We start from the raw sequence: 17,881 nt of genomic DNA, 5'->3' as shown, positions 1-17,881 counted from the left end.
TATCAGACTATTTCTGATAAAATTTTGAGTTTCTAAGATATTAAAATATATCAAAATAAAAACACAATACATGATAAATTATATAATATCTATTGATATAATTTTTATGGATCTTCAAGATGATAATAGTTGAACACAGTAGCACAGTTGCATGTTTACTGAAATAAAAAGAAAGATAATTATACATATTCTAAACTTATTATTCTGATGCAACCACAGACATAGAAACTCATACAGATCTCTCAAAAGTTACTAAGAAAACTTTAATCTTTACATGAAACAATCAGTCTGTTTTATTTGTTAAATTGGTATAGTCTTGTAAATGAAGATTCTTTAAAAAGTGAGTTTTTGCCAACACATTTTGGCAGTCTGATAAATATTTTGCTATTCACTAATTGTATTTGCAACATTTAAAATTGTATGGTATTCCTTGAGAGTAATTATTTATGAGTTACATGATACCATTTATAGTCATTATACTTGAAGAAGTACTGCCATAGATTTCCAGATTTATCTTCTTATACTGAATAAGTATACTCCATAAGTAAATGGAGAAAAGTTGGGAAACAATCTATAAGCATAAAGTTTATTCTAATATGATCTTCCAAAAGTTTGAGACTAAATTTTTAAAAGCAAAGAAAAAGTAAAGTGAGTGACAATATAAAAGCTGGAGAAACCACTTAAAGAAAGTTGTAAAATAAAAAAAAAAAAAGAAAGTTGTAATCACTGGTGAAAATTTTCTGAATATTTCTGTGTATTTTCTCTTATTAGTATGCTTTCCCTCCAAAGATGTTCAAAATGTTTATAATTCTAATGTTTAAAAAATATTGAAAAAAAAATTCAAACTCAATCCTGAGGACACATAGAACATGTGTGCAACTTTAGAGTACTATAAGGCATAGTCTGTTAGGAAACTGATATGCAGGAAGAATGCAGCAACAGAGTTTTGGGGTTGGTATTCGGAAAAAATTGTGAAAAGTCCAGAGGTTGGGTCATCTGCAACCATGGCATTGTCTTTAGACTTTTTTGTATAGTTAAGTAGATACTGAGCAGAGATAAAATATAAAAGGAAAGATGAGGTGAGTGGTGGGTTATTGAAATCTGATTTCTGATTTCTGTCTAAGGACAACAATGAAACAAAGATAAGAAGGCCTCTAAACATCCCCCCCCCAAAAAAAAATAAAAAATAATATTTAAAATCTCTTTTGACATGAAACATCAGGGTTTTTTAAAAAATGTGTATAGGCTAAATGCAATTAGTGCTTATTTTTGGTTACACAGTTTAACTGATGCTACCTGCTCTAATACATACTTGGCAGCATTTCAAAAAACCAAACAGATGTTTTCTGTTATCCATAGAGAGAAGGGTTGTCTGTGTGTTTGTGTGTGGGAGGGTCTATAGCCATCCACTGGAAGTTACAGGTGGTTCCCAGTGCTACCAGCACCTTTATCTTCAGTCATGTTAAGTATCATTTTGTTAACGTTATTCCTTTTATGATTTTGAGATGGAAAATTAGTTTAAGAAAGATTCTTTTTTCACTTTGTGAATATTGAATGACATATGTTAGAAGTATATAAAAGTACATAACATATTGGAATCTGTTTTAAATATATGTTGTATTTAAGGATAATATTGAATTTTCTCTACATGAAATTAGAAAAAATATGGCAATTAATATGTTATTTGTACATACACAGAAAGATGTTATATTTTCATATGTTAATTTACATAGGGACATTTTCCAAAATGTCTTTCTTTTGAAGCATGCAATAATTTGGGCAGCATTATAACACAGATAAAGCAGTTTGCACTTAGTCAGTTGTCCATCATATTAAAGAAGCAATTTTCTATGTACATTAAAAGATCTTGTATCCTAAAAATATACAGAGAATAGAAACATAAAACTATAAGAAACTGATAGATGAATGGGTCAGTTGCATGGTGATGCAGGATAACTAGACCTTTGTGAGGAATTACTTTATAGCATATACAGATGTTGAATATTAATATTGTATATCTGAAATACTATATAAGTTTTGATAGAATTTACCCTCAATTTTAAAAAGAGAAAAAATGAAACAAAAAATATGGATTAATTTAAATGCTTTGCCAATGTACTGAAATATAATGAAAAGTTGATTTTATATACCAGTTAATCATAGAACAACCAGTGTTTAAATGTACAAATGATTTTGATAAACATCTTGAAAAACATTGACTTCTCTAGATACTACTTGATGACTACCTTTTATTGTTTTTTATTTCTACATTAAACCTGTGCTTTAAGTGGCATTACTTACTGAAATTCTACATGTGTAAAAGGTTTATACTATAAGAGATACCAGGAGGTAACACAGAAACCACAAATGTCCATGCCTGACCACAAAATTCCTGCATCTAAAAATAAGATTGTTTCAAACCCCCTGTTTCCCAACCCAATGGTTTGATGAGCAGTGAAGTCCTAATTCTGTAGACTTGACAAGTATATACATATTTTTCTGAACCCTTCATTTTTAGGGATCTAAAATCTTACCTTCTCAAAACTTTAGAATACTCTGCAGAATTCCACATCTTCATTAACATGTACCTAGCAAAAACCGTCAACAGAAAGTCCCATAAAAAAAGTCAGAATTTACAGAAACTGTGTGTGTACACACCTAATTATGGGTATAAGAGACATGTCAGGTGATAATTTAGCAGGAATACCTTTCTCATTACACAGAAAACAAAAATATAAATGCGTTATTTTCCAGAACTTTAAAAAGTGTAGTGTTGAAAATGACATATGTATACAGAGATAACTACATTTAAAAGTGGGACATGATTTGTTATTATATGGAAAATATGGACATAAATTATATACGTAACAAACACTGTCATTTTTATATTTAGAAATTGGTTGAGGTAAAATTGATTGAATTTGGAGACCTCGACATTTTCCTAGATTAAATAAAAGGCCAACTGAATATAGATGACACTCTTTCACATAGCCATGTGACTTCAAATTAGTTGTTAGAGTTGATGGAGTATGATAAACACATGCATACATTCATGAATACATCCATATATAAATACATGCATACTTTGGAAATTGGGTAGAGCATAAAATCACATTTAAAAAATAGTTATTTTCATCTTTACAATTCCAAGATAATTCTGCTATACTTCTAGCTCAGGAAGGTGTTAATTGTGGAAATATGCCACTTTCTTTGACAAAATTTTTCATAAATTTGATATAAAAGCTACATTATTAATTATCTGTGACACAAGTTTATTTGGGATGTAATTTTAATTTCTCCTCTCATTTAATCTTACAGAAAACTAAAATACATGAATGCTATTTAAGTATTAATAGTTAATGCTTCTTTGATAAAGATTTGACATTAGTGTATAATTGTAAGTTTGTATTTACTTTTCTTACTGAAATGTTAAGAACTTGAATTAGATACTCAGTGATGTCTGTGATTTTAAAAAATGGTTAAGAACTACTGCCTTAAGTTTGAGCAGGTTTAGCCCCCTGAATCATATTAAAGCAAATATAATATGCTAGTGCAATTAGAAGGGATAATGAGTATTAAGTCTATTTAGGATATTAAATCTTTAAAATGAGACATGTAACTGCCTATACAAAATTAAAAAGAAATGTCATTTTGCTTCTAATAAATATTCTGGGATATTTGGAAGAATTGGCATACTCCCAGGATATAGTGAGTGCCAATAAGAAAGTCATCTAGGACGTATTGGTGTTGCCAGTTATTTCACAGAAACCAACACTATAAAGCAATCATCAGTTCAGTTTAGTTCAGTTGCTCAGTCATGTCCAACTCTTTGAGACACCATGGACTGCTGCACCCCAGGCCTCCCTGTCCATCACCAACTCCCGGAGTTTATTCAGACTCATGTCTATTTAGTCTGTGATGCCATCCAACCATCTCATCCTCTGACATCCCCTTCTCCTCCTGCCTTCAATCTTTCCCAGCATCAAGGGCTTTTCAAAGAGTCAGCTCTTCACATCAGGTGGCCAAAGTATTGGAGTTTTAGCTTTAACATCAATCCTTCCAATGAACACCCAGGACTAATCTCCTTTAGGATGGACTGGCTGGATCTCCTTGCAGTCCAAGGGACTCTCAAGAGTCTTCTACAAAGCCACAGTTCAAAAGCATCAAAGCAATCATAAAAGCTATCTAAACTGAATATTAGTTGTTATAAGTGCAACAAGGGAAAGTTTTAATTTATTAAGTTGCCTTGAATTTTTCATCATTGTCAGATTTAACTTTACTTTGTATTACCACACAATTATCTTTTTTTTTATTCTCTGTTTTACAGGGATTAAAATTGAAATAATTGAAAAAGAGAAATTAGAGTTTGTTTTCATCTTTACGAGTAAATAAAAAAAATGGAGTTCTCCTATGGATTATATGAAATTAGTACAATCTTAATCCTTAAATTTGAGAAAAAAAATCCAAGTGGTAATTATAGATTTGCTTCCCTGGTGGCTTAGACAGTAAAGAATTCACCTGCAATGTGGGAGACCTGAGTTCAATCCCTGGTTTGGGAAGATCCCCTGGAGAAGAACATGGCAACTCACTCCAGTATTCTTGCCTGGAGAATCCCCATGGGCAGAGGAGGCTGGCGGGCTACAGTCCATGGATTGCAAACAGGTGGACATGACTGAGCAACTAAGCACAGCAAAATTATAGATTAACCTATATTAAATGCTTAAAACTTAAATAGTAAAAATTGAGTACCATGTTAGAAAAATATTTCACTATATTCAATTCAAGTTTAGGGATACAAAGATGATTTGATATAAGAAGGTTTATTAATAGATTGATAATATGTTGATTAAATCATAAAACATTTGAATATATGTATATATGTATAACTGATATTTGGTAAAATCCAATAGCTATTCCTAATAAAAATGTATAAATAAGAATGGAAATCTTTAGGTGATAAAGACAACTTATTTTAAACTTATTTTACTATATTCACTAGTAAAATTGCAGAGGAATTTTTTCCAGATGTTCAAAATGAAATCATTATCACTTTGCTATTTAATACAGTGCTTATTTACAATTATTTTCACATTTTACAAATATTTAAATGTCACTACATTCCCCTTTTTTAATCATGACCACATTTAATATAAAATGATAAAAGATATATCTATAAAAAGTAAGACTTTTATGTGATATCTTAGCAAATATAGATTCATATACTGTCAAATTTATACCCAGACTAATACTGAATCATTGGACATTTTATTTTAAAATACAGAAACTCTAAAATATATTGTTGAGTAAGTTTGCAATTGTCAATATTTCAGAAAGTCTTTCTTTTTTCTGAAATAAAATCTATTCCACACATTTTGTTAAAATGTCCTTAATTTTCTGAAAAATGGTGATAGCAGATGATAGTTTTAATTTTGTTTTTATATTCACACTTTGCAGAGTGAGATAGTTAATATATATGCATAAACAGATACACACACATTATAACATTTATTAATCATCCATTTTTCTTTTACACTCGATTTATGAAAGCTCTGGCAAATACAGTATTATAGCTGACTTTCACATGCCAGAAAGGTCAGTCTAACTAAAAAGCCAGGGAATTTGTAGTGAATTTTGTGTAATACAGCAAGAAAAATAACACATTTGATAATGTTTCAATGACTTTATAAAAGCAAAGCACCTGTACAAAAAGAATTTTGCCTTGTTATCACATGAGACAGGGAACTGGCAGAATGCTGCTTTAAAGTGCCACAGCATCCACAGCTAAACGAACATGCTGCTTTTAGCAACTGAATGCCAGTGGCCAGGAGATCCTAACAGGATAACTGTAAGGATCAAAGGAATGTTTCATGTAAGAAACTTGGAACAAATACATTATCCTAAAGCCATCAATCAATCAAAAGCAATTAAGCATGACACTGATCAAATCCTAACAATGGCTGCATTATTATTATTGTAAATCTGTTAAAGATATAATTCTTTAACTGATACACTTTGTAAAAGTAGTAATCCAATCCAATAATCTAATATTCTTTCCAAATATAGTTACATAATTAGGTAGACTACTTTTCTTCTACTGAAAAATTGCTTAAATTATTTTCTAATAGATATTTTAGGAATACACTTTCCATTAAGTTGCCACTAAACAATCAAAAAGTGATAAAATAATTAAAAGAAAAAAAATAGGTCTTTGCCAATTGACATCTAACTAAAAAAAATACAAATATTTAACAAGTCTTATTACCATGTTTTAATATAGTCAAATAAAAATGTTAGAACAAGATATAGCCAAGGGGTAAAATCAAGAGGTGGGGATAGAGATCATTAATTAATGTCATTGAATAGACTTCCAAAGAAAGTGTTAATTTGGTATTGATTGTACCATTAAAATGTAAATCTGGCTAAAGTCTTGGGTGCTATTATCCAAACAGAAACTACTATATAGTAAAGTAAAAAGATTGCCTAGTCTATCAAGCTGGCTAATACAAAAAATTGAACATCTTGTGATGAGACTGAACTTCTGTTGGAATCTTAATTTTTAATCTAAACAATTATTTTATATTTACCTTATCAAATTAGGTAAATGACTCTTAGAGACATAAACTTTAATTATAAACTACATCTTCATCTGAGAAATCTGTAAGAAGTTGTTTATGTAATCAACTTTCTTTGAGGAACTCATATTTATTTGGTTTAATGCAGAAGGACTGATAAGTGAGTCATGTAGACTTTTCCAGCATCTTTAATTCTGTGTATGGACATAACATCTATTTACTGTTGATTCTCATCTTTTATACAAGGCAAAGACAGTCTCAAATTTGGGTGAAATGTAAATTTATTGAAAGTCAAGTTTTCTTTTAAAAATATAATGATGAAGGAGTTTAATAATACATTAACAAACTTTAAAATGAACATGCTTAAAAATTCTTCAAATACAGCAAAACTTAATGACTCTTCTGTATTATTTATAGTCACAAACATGTGCATGTATACACGTGTACAAACATCTGGCAATATTAAAATACTAGGAACTCAGAGCAAAGGCTAACAGGGTTGAAACTGAGCATAGAAAGGTAAATGATTGGAACTTTAATTACTTGGATCCGTCATGCTTTGTAGCTATGTGTCAGCCTAAGTCACACAAGTGACATGGAACAAAGGCCATGGCCGCTTCAACATAGTAACATATTTCTAATCATTGATTAATAAATATGTTGAACTGAATGTGTGCTGTGAACTAAAAATAAAACTATAGAAATGTTGTACCTATATAAGCTTTATGTATTTATTATATCTACATCTATTTGTATTAATATGGAATATAGGTATATAAAATGTAAATTTAGATTAATTTATATCTGACACATATATGTTGAGAGTGATAGAAAGGTAGAATTCTCTATTTTAAAATTAGAAGCATTTAAGTAAGTGAATATAATAATGATATTTTTACACAGAGCAATAAACTGGTTTTTAGTTCATTTATGAAAAAATATAGGGAAAAATCACTGCAAAATGGTATATATAGGATTGAAACTGCTACTTGGTTGGCAGCTTTATTTTAAATGTTTGCCTCAGTAGTCTAGAATAATATGCATATAGTATTATTAAAGTGATAGAGGATTTTGAGCAAATGAAAAAAAAGCTATTAGTTTGCTTCCCTCTATGTCTCTAAACCGCAAAAATTCCTTTAACATTTGCAGACATTTTTAGGAGAAACGAATGAATGAGAAGAAAACTTACCCTCTTATAGTATATAGAGTTTTTCAGTATAAATCAATTTCCAACAAGGCTTTGAAGTTTTCAAATTTTAGAGATTTGCCACTTTGTGGTTCCATGGAAAAAAAAGCATAACTAAAAATCTACTTAACTTATATATTAAAAGTTGTAACCAGAGGCCTCTTCATTCTAGGCAGCTCTTTGGGTTAAAGGCTGGAACTGGTTATTGATATGAGTTACTTTACTCAAAGGCATAACATGTCATTAAAGATCTTTTGTTTTTCTGTTATTGGTGATTATATCAAAAGTAGAATAAATGAATATCCTGTTTAATTTAAGCAAATTCACTGTTCAGTATATTACTGAGTACTTTAGTAGTCTTTACAAACGGATTTTTAGAATAATTTCTATAAGTATAAAATGTCCTCCTATAAATCTTTTTCTATGTAATTCTCTAATTTGGTTCAATTTTATAGACATTAGAACTTGAGTGCTTTCACATTTCCTATCCTTTTAAGGTTATCTTTTCTTTTTGTATCAGAAGTACAATAATTCAAGTCCCCTCTTGAAATAGAACAGTGAGTCCAATAACTTCCTGAAGTAATTCCTAAAAACTCTAGAGAATACAGACATATCCTGATGTTTCTTTTCATCTCTGTCTATAAACTGCACATCCTGTGGCCTCATCTCTGCTCCTCTGTGCCACTTGAAACATCTGCACCGAATGATACTTTGGAAGATCGATACTATAGTTCCTCAAAAAAATATCATTAGGGAATTCAAACAAATAATCAGAGTATTGAAAATTGTCTAGCAGACTTTGACTGCCTGTAGTTCATTGATTTTCCCCCTTACATTAGAAGGTCCTTGATGGCTATTTCTCCTTGTTCTCCCTGTCTCACTAATCTCTTTCCTCCTTGAGCTCATCTACATTCATCCCCTCACTTCCTTCTGTCTCTTTCCTCAGGTTTCCACTACATGAAGCTCAAGATTCCTTCTTAATATACCAATTATCACTCTGCTGAGATGCCCATTTTACACTATTCAACTGGTATAACCTTTCACACTATAATGAAAATAGTCATCAATCTCTTATGAAGAATTGACATTTTTCTTACTGAGCAAATATTTGGGCCTGCTGCCAACACAATACTGAGTAAGGTACTTGGCTTACATATTCATGACAAAGAGGGTTTATCAAAATGATTCATTTAAAAGTCTGACAGAAAGACAAATTTTGGCTTTCTTCTTTAGAACCACAGGACGGAATGTGTGAACAGATTAAATGTAGCTCATTTTCCCCTTCAAATCTTCTAGTAATCCAGGTCAGACATTGAGGAACCTGAATACTTAAAATAATTAAAAGCAAATAGAAATAACATTTCTCCCATTATCATTATTATTTTTTTTAATAATAATAAACTAGAGAGGAATTATGTTCCCATTTATGATGGAGTAGCATGTCTGAGGGGAAAAATAAAAAACCTGAAAGAAAACCCAAAAAAACAAAACAAACAAAAAAGGATAAAGATGAATAATAATCAAACAGAGAAAACAGTTATCTGAAGTAATTGGACAGTAGGGACCAATATGGAGAAGGAAATGGCAACCCACTCCAGTGTTCTTGCCTGGAGAATCCCAGGGACGGGGGAGCCTGGTGGGCTGCTGTCTATGGGATCGCACAGAGTCGGACACGACTGAAGCAATTTAGCAGCAGCAGGGACCAATATACAGGTGGGACTGAGAAACAGTGGAAACCAGAAGAAAATGGAACAATATTTTTAAAGTACAAAAATAATAATAAAATTAATAATAATAATGACAGCCTAAAATATTATCTCCAATGAAAATACTCTGTAAAAATGAAGGCAAAATAAAGATGTGTCCAAACATGTGAAAATAGAGGATTCGTTGTTTGGCACTTACTCAGATAGAACTTTTAAGACCCCAAAAAAGAAAATAATCCAAGATTCCAAATAGAAGTACACATGCGTTGTGCAAAATAAAGAACAAAATGTTAAATATGTGGATGCTCCTGCTAAGTCACTTCAGTCGTGTCCAACTCTGAGCGACCCCATAGACGGAAGCCCACCAGGCTCCCCCGTCCCTGGGATAAATCCCCATAAATATTTTAGTAAAAAGCACCAATAACCTTCTATAGGTTTTGCAAAGAAATATATACATTTATATATATGACAATAATAACATAAAAGGTATTAGAGGGGTAAATGGAGTTTAGAGGTTTCTGAGGGGTCCAAAAAAAATCAAAGCTATTTTTCTAATTTTAAGACCTTCTTTAACTTTTCATTGTATTGACATTCACTCTGTGCAAAAGTAATGCTGATATTTTGGTCTGAATCATGTCAGTGGCATCTAATGATATCAGGAATCACTGTATTCCCTTCATACACTCGAAAACAAACAGAAAACATTTTTGTCCAAGAATGCCCTTGAGAAGACATTGAAATACCATGATTGATGAAATGGGAAGCCCACGTAAAACTATTCCCTTGCACACCACAGTATGATGATTATTTTCAGGAAACTATCAACACATATGCACCTATTTGAGTTTGGAGCTGAACTAGTCACTTTTTTTTATTCAAACATTAAATTAAAAGAACGGCTAACAAGGACATGTTGTATTTTAGTTGCCCAGTCATGCTGACTCTTTGCAGCCCCATGGACTGCAGCACATCAAGCCTCTCTGTCCAACACCATCTCTCAAAGTTTGCCCAAGCTCATGTCCATTGCACTGGGGATACCATCCAATCATCTCATCCTCTGACACCGTCTTTTCCGTCTGCCCTCAGTCTTTCCCAGCATCAGGGACTTTTCCAATAAGTCAGTTGTTCGCATCAGATGACAAAATTACTGGAGCTTCAGCTTTAGCATCAGTCCTTCCAGTGAATATTCAGGGCTGACTTCCTTTAAGATTGACTGGTTTGATCTCCTTGCTGTCAAAGGGACTCTCAGGAGTCTTCTCCAGGACCACACGTAGAAATAATCAACTCTTTGGCACTCTGCTTTCTTTACAGTCCAGCTCTCATAACTGTACATGACCACTGGGAAGACAATAGCCTTGACTATTCGGACCTTTGTTGGCAAAGTAATGTCTCTGCCTTCTTTACAGTCCAGCTCTCACAACTGTACATGACCACTGGGAAGACCATAGCCTTGACTATTCGAACCTATGTTGGCAAAGTAATGTCTCTGCCTGTCAACACACTGTCTAGGTTTGTCATAGCTTTCCTGCCAAGAAGCAAACATCTTCTTATTTCATGACTGTAGTCACCATCCTCAGTGATTTTAGAGCTCAAGAAGAGGAAATCTGTCACTACTTCCACATTTTCCCCTTCTATTTGCCATAAAGTAACAGGGTCAGATGCCATGATCTTAGTTTTTTTAATATTTCGTTTTAAGCCGGCTTTCACTCTCTTCCTTTGCCTTCATCAAGAGAATCTTTAGATCCTCTTAGCTTTCTGCCATTAGAGTGATATCATCCACATATCTGAGGTTGTTGATGTTTTTCCCACCTGTCTTGATTCCAGCTTGTAACTCATCCAGCCCAGCATTTCTCACAATGTGCTCAGTGTATAGTGAAAGAAACAGTGTGACAGCAGACAGCCCTGTTGTACTCCTTTCTCAATCTTGAACCACTCAATTGTTCCATTCAGGGTTCTAACTGTTGCTTCTTGACCTGCATACAGGTTTCTCAGGAGGCAGGTAAGATGGTCTGGCATCCTCATCTCTTTAAGAGCTTTCCACAGTTTGTTATAATCCACCCAGTCAAAGACTTTAGCCTTTAGCATAGTCGATGAAACAGAGGTAGATGTTTTTTCTGGAATTCCCTTGCTTTCTCTATAATCCAGCAAATGTTGGCAATTTGATCTCTGGTTCCTATTCCTTTTCTAAATCCAGCTTGGACAGCTGGAAGTTCTTGGTTTGCATAATGCTGAATCCTAGCAAGCAAAATTTTTTTCTGCCTGCAGCATGAGACCTGTGTTCAATCCCTGAGTTAGGAAAACTCTCTGGAGAAGGAAATGGCAACCCACTCCAGTATTCTTGCCTGGAGAATTCCATGGACAGAGGAGCGTGGCAGGCTACAGTCCATGGGCTTGCACTGAGCGACTATCATGCACTCACTTGAATTTTTCAATATGGCCTCAAAAGCACAAACAATGAAATCAAAAATAAACAGGACTCATCAAACTATTGGGTTGGCCAAAAAGTTCATTTGAATTTTTCCATAACATTTGTGGATACTCTATTCCATTTCATTAATCTATATTTCTAGTATGGCAAATGGACACTTTCTTGAATACAGTGGCTTGAAAACAAACATTGAAACTAGTCCTACAAATTTGTTGCTCTGTTAATACTGTTTTTGTTCTACCTAAACTATTGCATTCTCTTAAGAATATTAGAATCAGTTTATCAATTTTCACAAAAACAACTGGTTTTGATTTTGATTAAAATTTTGATTAAAAATTTGTGAGTTTTAAAAAATATGACAAGAGAATGAGAAAAAAAATATAGACTGAGAGGAGACATTTGCAAACGATATATTTGATGAAGGACTTGTACCAGAATATATAAAGAACTATCAAAACACAATAATAATAACAAATAACAAAAAATAAAAAGTGGGAAAACAATTTAGCTACATTTCACCAAAGAAGATATATGGCTGGTAAATAAGAACAGTAAAAAATGTTCAATATTATCAATTATTAAGAAATGAAAATGGAAACTACCAATTGTACTAAAAAGTCAAGAGAATGGCTAAAATGGAAGACATTGATTATGAAAATGCTGGTATGAATATGGAGGAACTACACCTCTCATATTGAATACATTGCCAGCAGAAATGTTAAACAGTGCAGCTACCTTGAAAACAGGTTAGAAATCTCTTACAAAGTAAACAGACACTTAACCATATTGCCCAGAATTGCACTCCAGGTATTTATCCAAAAGACCATATGTTTGTAGACATTCACATGCCCATAAAAAAAAAAAAAAAAAAAAAAAACTTGTACACAATTGTTTGTAGCTGCTTTATTTTTAATAGCTCCCAAGTGGAAATAACTCAAACACCCATAATCATTTAAGTATATGAACAAATTATGATATATACACATAATGCAATATACTTAGCAATAAAAGTAGTGAACTATGTTAGTCACACAGTCCTGTCCGACACTTTGTGACCCCAGGGACTTTAGCCCACCAGGCTCCTTTGTCCATGGACTTCTCCAGGCAAGAATACTGGAGTAGGTTGCCATTCCTTGCTCCAGGGGATCTGCCTGACCCAGTGAACTATTGATACATGCAAAACCATGGCTGAACCTCAAAATAATTATGGCAAATGAAGGAAGCCAGAACCAAAGAGAAAAAATAAGTGTATTCCATAAGATTACATTCATGCTGCTGCTGCTGCTAAGTGGCTTTAGTCGCGTCCGACTCTGTGCGACCCCAGAGACGGCAGCCCACCAGGCTCCCCTGTCCCTGGGATTCTCCAGGCAAGAACACTGGAGTGGGTTGCCATTTCCTTCTCCAATGCATGAAAGTGAAAAGTGAAAGTGAAGTCACTCAGTTGTGTCCGACTCTTAGCGACCCCACGGACTGCAGTCTACCAGACTCCATCCATGGGATTTTCCAGGCAAGAGTACTGGAGTGGGGTGCCATTGCCTTCTCCTACTACATTCATACGGAAATATAAAAAGTGGAAACTAACTTATAGTGATAAAGTGTTGATCAGTGTTTGCTGAGGGAAGAGAAAGTGGAGGGAGGGATGGATTAACATGAGGCATGAGGAAACATTTGGGGATGGTGATAGGTTCATTATCTTGATTGAGGTGATATTTTCTCAAATGTATACATATGTTAAAATTCATCCAACTTTATGAGCAGTTTCAGTTCAGTTCAGTTGGTCAGTCATGTCTAACTCTTTGTGACCGCATGGACTGCAGCATGCCAGGCTTCCCTGTCCATCATCAGCTCCCAGAGCTTGCTCAAACTCATGTCCATCAAGTCAGTGATGCCATCCAATCATCTCATCCTTTGTCATCCCCTTCTTCTCCTGCCTTCAATCTTTCCCAGCAACAGGGTCTTTTCAAATGAGTCAGTTCTTTGCATAAGGTGGCCAAAAGATTGGAGCTTCACCTTCAGCATCAGCCCTTGCAATGAATATTCAGGACTGATTTCCTTTAGGATTGACTGGTTTGACCTCCTTGCTGTCTGAGGGATTCTCAAGAGTCTTCTCCAATACCACAGTTAATTATATGCTAGTTATTCCTCAATAAAGCTATTTAAAATTCAGAAGAAAACAATCAGTTTTAAGACAGAACATTTGTATTTTTCACAGTTGTCCCCTATTTTTTATGTAAATCCTTAAAAAATGTTTACAAAAATGCTATGTGGGTTTCTGTCATACAACAATGCAAATCAGCCATTGTTATATATTCCTTCCCTCCCTAGCCTCCCTCCCTTCCCCTCATCCAATCCCTCTTAAGTCATCACAGGGAGTCCAGTATCAGACTTTGTGTGATCTGTACTTTTAGAATTCCTAGAGAAAAGAATTAGAAAAAAAAATCAAAAGTAAAATTATATTTTTAATAGGAGAGTTTGACTAATATGTAACTGCTATATAGTTAATTCTTAAGCTAACACTGTGTAGGAGCTAGTTTCTATAAAAGCAATTGAACCTAGTAATTTTCCTCAAATATCCTTAAAACATTGAGGACTTCCATTTCAGTGAAGAGACAGTAACTTTCATCTGAGAATCTTGGAAACTATTTTGAATTTCTGTACTGTTTTTCATTATGAAGAAGTAGTGGTCTGCAAATTGAATAATATTATAGACTAATTGAAATAGGAAGATTGGCAAGGAAATGTTTACAAAAATAATTTACATAGAAAAAAACTATGCAAGAATGATGCAAAATATTGAGAAACAGGAGACAGAAAGAAATTGGACTCAGTTGTGTGGATGCTACACCATTAACTAAGGGTATCACTGGGAAAATAACTTTAATGACCACTATCTGACTAGGGTGTTTTTTGTTTTATTATTATTATTCTTGGTGTTCTCTTTGTGTTGTGCTATTTCTAGGTTGTAGGATTTTTAAAACTTGTATTTTCAAGCACCACAGGATTAATAAAGCAAACATATGTATCCCCAAGTGAAGAAGTTCTCGAAGCATCTGTTGCTATTTTTCTTGTTTTAATTTTTGCTTTTCTTGTAGAAAATTACATTTTAGAGTTCTCTCTTCAAATCAAAGTTATAATGAAGAAGTACTAAAACTCAAATCAAATAATAATGAGTTGACTTTTTACATAGAATAATTAGTAATATAATAAATCTATAAAGTGATACTGATGGAAATTTATGCCTAGAATATTTAATGCACCTTGTGAAACAGCTACATAATGACAATATTGGGAAATGTTTAAATCATGCATCTATCTTGAAACAGAAGACATATACTGAAAAGGAATACCTTTTCACCCTTTACACAAATAGTTATACCCATAATAGGAAAAAATGCCATAATTCACCAAGGAATTTGAGTCATATGTTTAAAAATAATATGTTGTAATTGTCAAAGATATCTAAAATTAACTTGTTATGAAGAACCAGAGAATCAATTCAATATCCTTTGCCAATTTTATAACATTACAATGTACAGAATACCTTCTTAGCTAAGGGTAATGATCCAGATGATATCATTTTGGAAACCAAGGGGAAATGAATAAGCTTAGTGAGTTTATATGACCATAATTTTTTAGAGCAATTAACAGTCCATAGTGGAAGATCCACGGAGAAGGCGACGGCACCCCACTCCAGTACTCTTGCCTGGAAATTCCCACGGATGGAGGAGCCTGGTGGGCTGCAGTCCATGGGGTCGAGAAGAGTCGGACACGACTGAACAATTTCACTTTCACTTTTCACTTTCATGCATTGGAGACAGCAATGGCAACCCGCTCCAGTGTTCTTGCCTGGAGAATCCCAGGGTCGGGGGAGCCTGGTGGGTTGCTGTCTATGGGGTCGCACAGAGTCGGACACGACTGAAGTGACTTAGCAGCAGTAGCAGCAGCAGCAGCAGAGGAAGATCCAAAACTGAGTTTCATTCCTGAAAAGAGGTTAAAATGATTAGATAAGAAGGTTAAAACTAGAGAAACATTACCTATGATTAATGTGAGATATTTTAGAAAGGACATTATGAAGCATTCATAACAATAAACTACATAAAAACCAAAGTATAGTCACTAAGGAATTCTCCAAAACTGATGAAAACTAAATAGTGGTTAAACAGAAAAAGGAAAGCATGTTTTGTGTAAATAAAGTTGACTTTTAAAGGAATGAAGGAATTCAGAAACATGGAGAAAAGACCCAGTTATATACATACATATCTATAGTAATATTAAGCCATTAGTATACATCAATAAAATTACATAATTTTAAGTTTCTTAATAGAGAAATGAAGGAATGAATTTTGAATAAATAATATCATTTTAAATATATTAATATCTCTATTAACTATCATTTTTAATAAATTTGTTTTTGTAATAACTAATAAAGATTTTTAGTAACATAGTTCAGTGTGAAATAGAGAAAAAGAAATCTAAATTATAGTTCTTTACATTAAGTGTTTTGGGATTTCTTGTAGAATCTAACTGTAAGCTACTCTGTACTTCTTTATTCATTAATGACCCTTATAAAGTATACATGTTTACCATCATAAATGGGATCATAATAGAAGGATGGGCATGACATTGCTAAGTATAGCCAGAAATTTAAATGAAGAGATGGTAACAATGCTGAACTATCGCACTTACCAGTCTATAGAAAAACATATCCACAAGCACTGGAAGTCAACATAAGGGAAGTTAAGAAAATGTTAGCAAAAGAAGTGTTTCATAAAAGCTATCAAGGAAATGTATCCACCATTTCTATTTCCCCATCTCTTTGCCGTGAAGTGATAGGACCAGATGCCATGATCTTAGTTTTCTGAACGTAGAGCTTTAAGCCAACTTTTTCACTCTCCTCCTCTACTTTCATCAAGTGGCTCTTTAGTTCTTCTTTGTTTTCTGCCATAAGGGTGGTGTCATCTGCATATCTGAGGTTATTGATATTTTTCTCACCATTTCTGAGAAGCCAGTGATAAAAAAAAAAAAAGCCCACTTAGTGTTCTATAGAAAGCTCTAATTCTAATAATGAAAGTTTCTCTTTCAGTTTTTATAAGGCACATATTTTTTTTTTCAATTGTAAAAACCACACAGACTAAAATTTACCATCTTAATAATTTTTAAATGTACAGTTCAGTACCATTAAATAGATGCACACTGTTGTTTAACAGATCTCCAGAACTTTTCTCCTTTTGTGAAACTGAAATTCTATATCCGTTAAACAATTTCCCATTTCCCCTCTCCTCTATCCCCATCTTCTTGCATTTTCTATGAATTTGACCCCTCTAAATACCTCATGTATGTAAAATTATAAAGGATTTGTCTTTTTGTGACTGGTTCATTTCAGTCAACATAATGTTTCAAGGGTCTTACACATTATAGTATGTAACAAAATGTCCTTCATTTGAATAATATTCCGTTGTATGTATATACCACATTTCCTTATCCATCTGTCTGTCAATGGACATTGGGTTGCTTTAATCTCTTGGCTATTGTGAGTGATGGTGCTATGAACAGTGTATAAATATTTCTCTAAGACCCTGCTTTTAATTCTTTGAGAACTTGTCCTCCCTATTTACATCCTGATATATATTGAGGAGTAGTACTTCTGGGCTATACAGGAGTTTTAATTTTGGGGGGAACTGCCATACAGCTTTCCATAGCAATTGTACCATTCCACAATTTCATCAAAGGTGTGCTCACATTCCAATTTTTCCACATCTTTATAAGACACATATGTTTTGATATTAAATATTACATAATAAACACTCAAGTCATAGTGAGAGATCTCAGCATCCATACTGTTTCCCTACACTAGGGTTAAGCAGGTATTAAGATGTGTTGAGTTCGCTTTTCAGAAGGTTCTGTTTCTTAGGCAAACGTTTGTGGAATTGCAGGTGAGAATGTGATCCTACTGAAATATAGATGAGGATGTTTTGAAAGTTGTGGATAT

The sequence above is a fragment of the Bos grunniens genome, chromosome 2 (genome assembly GCF_055505025.1).
Source record: "Bos grunniens cultivar Pamir isolate PY7600 chromosome 2, Bosgru_T2T1.0, whole genome shotgun sequence".
Lineage (NCBI taxonomy): Eukaryota > Metazoa > Chordata > Mammalia > Artiodactyla > Bovidae > Bos > Bos grunniens.
Note: the sequence above shows the minus strand (reverse complement) of the source record.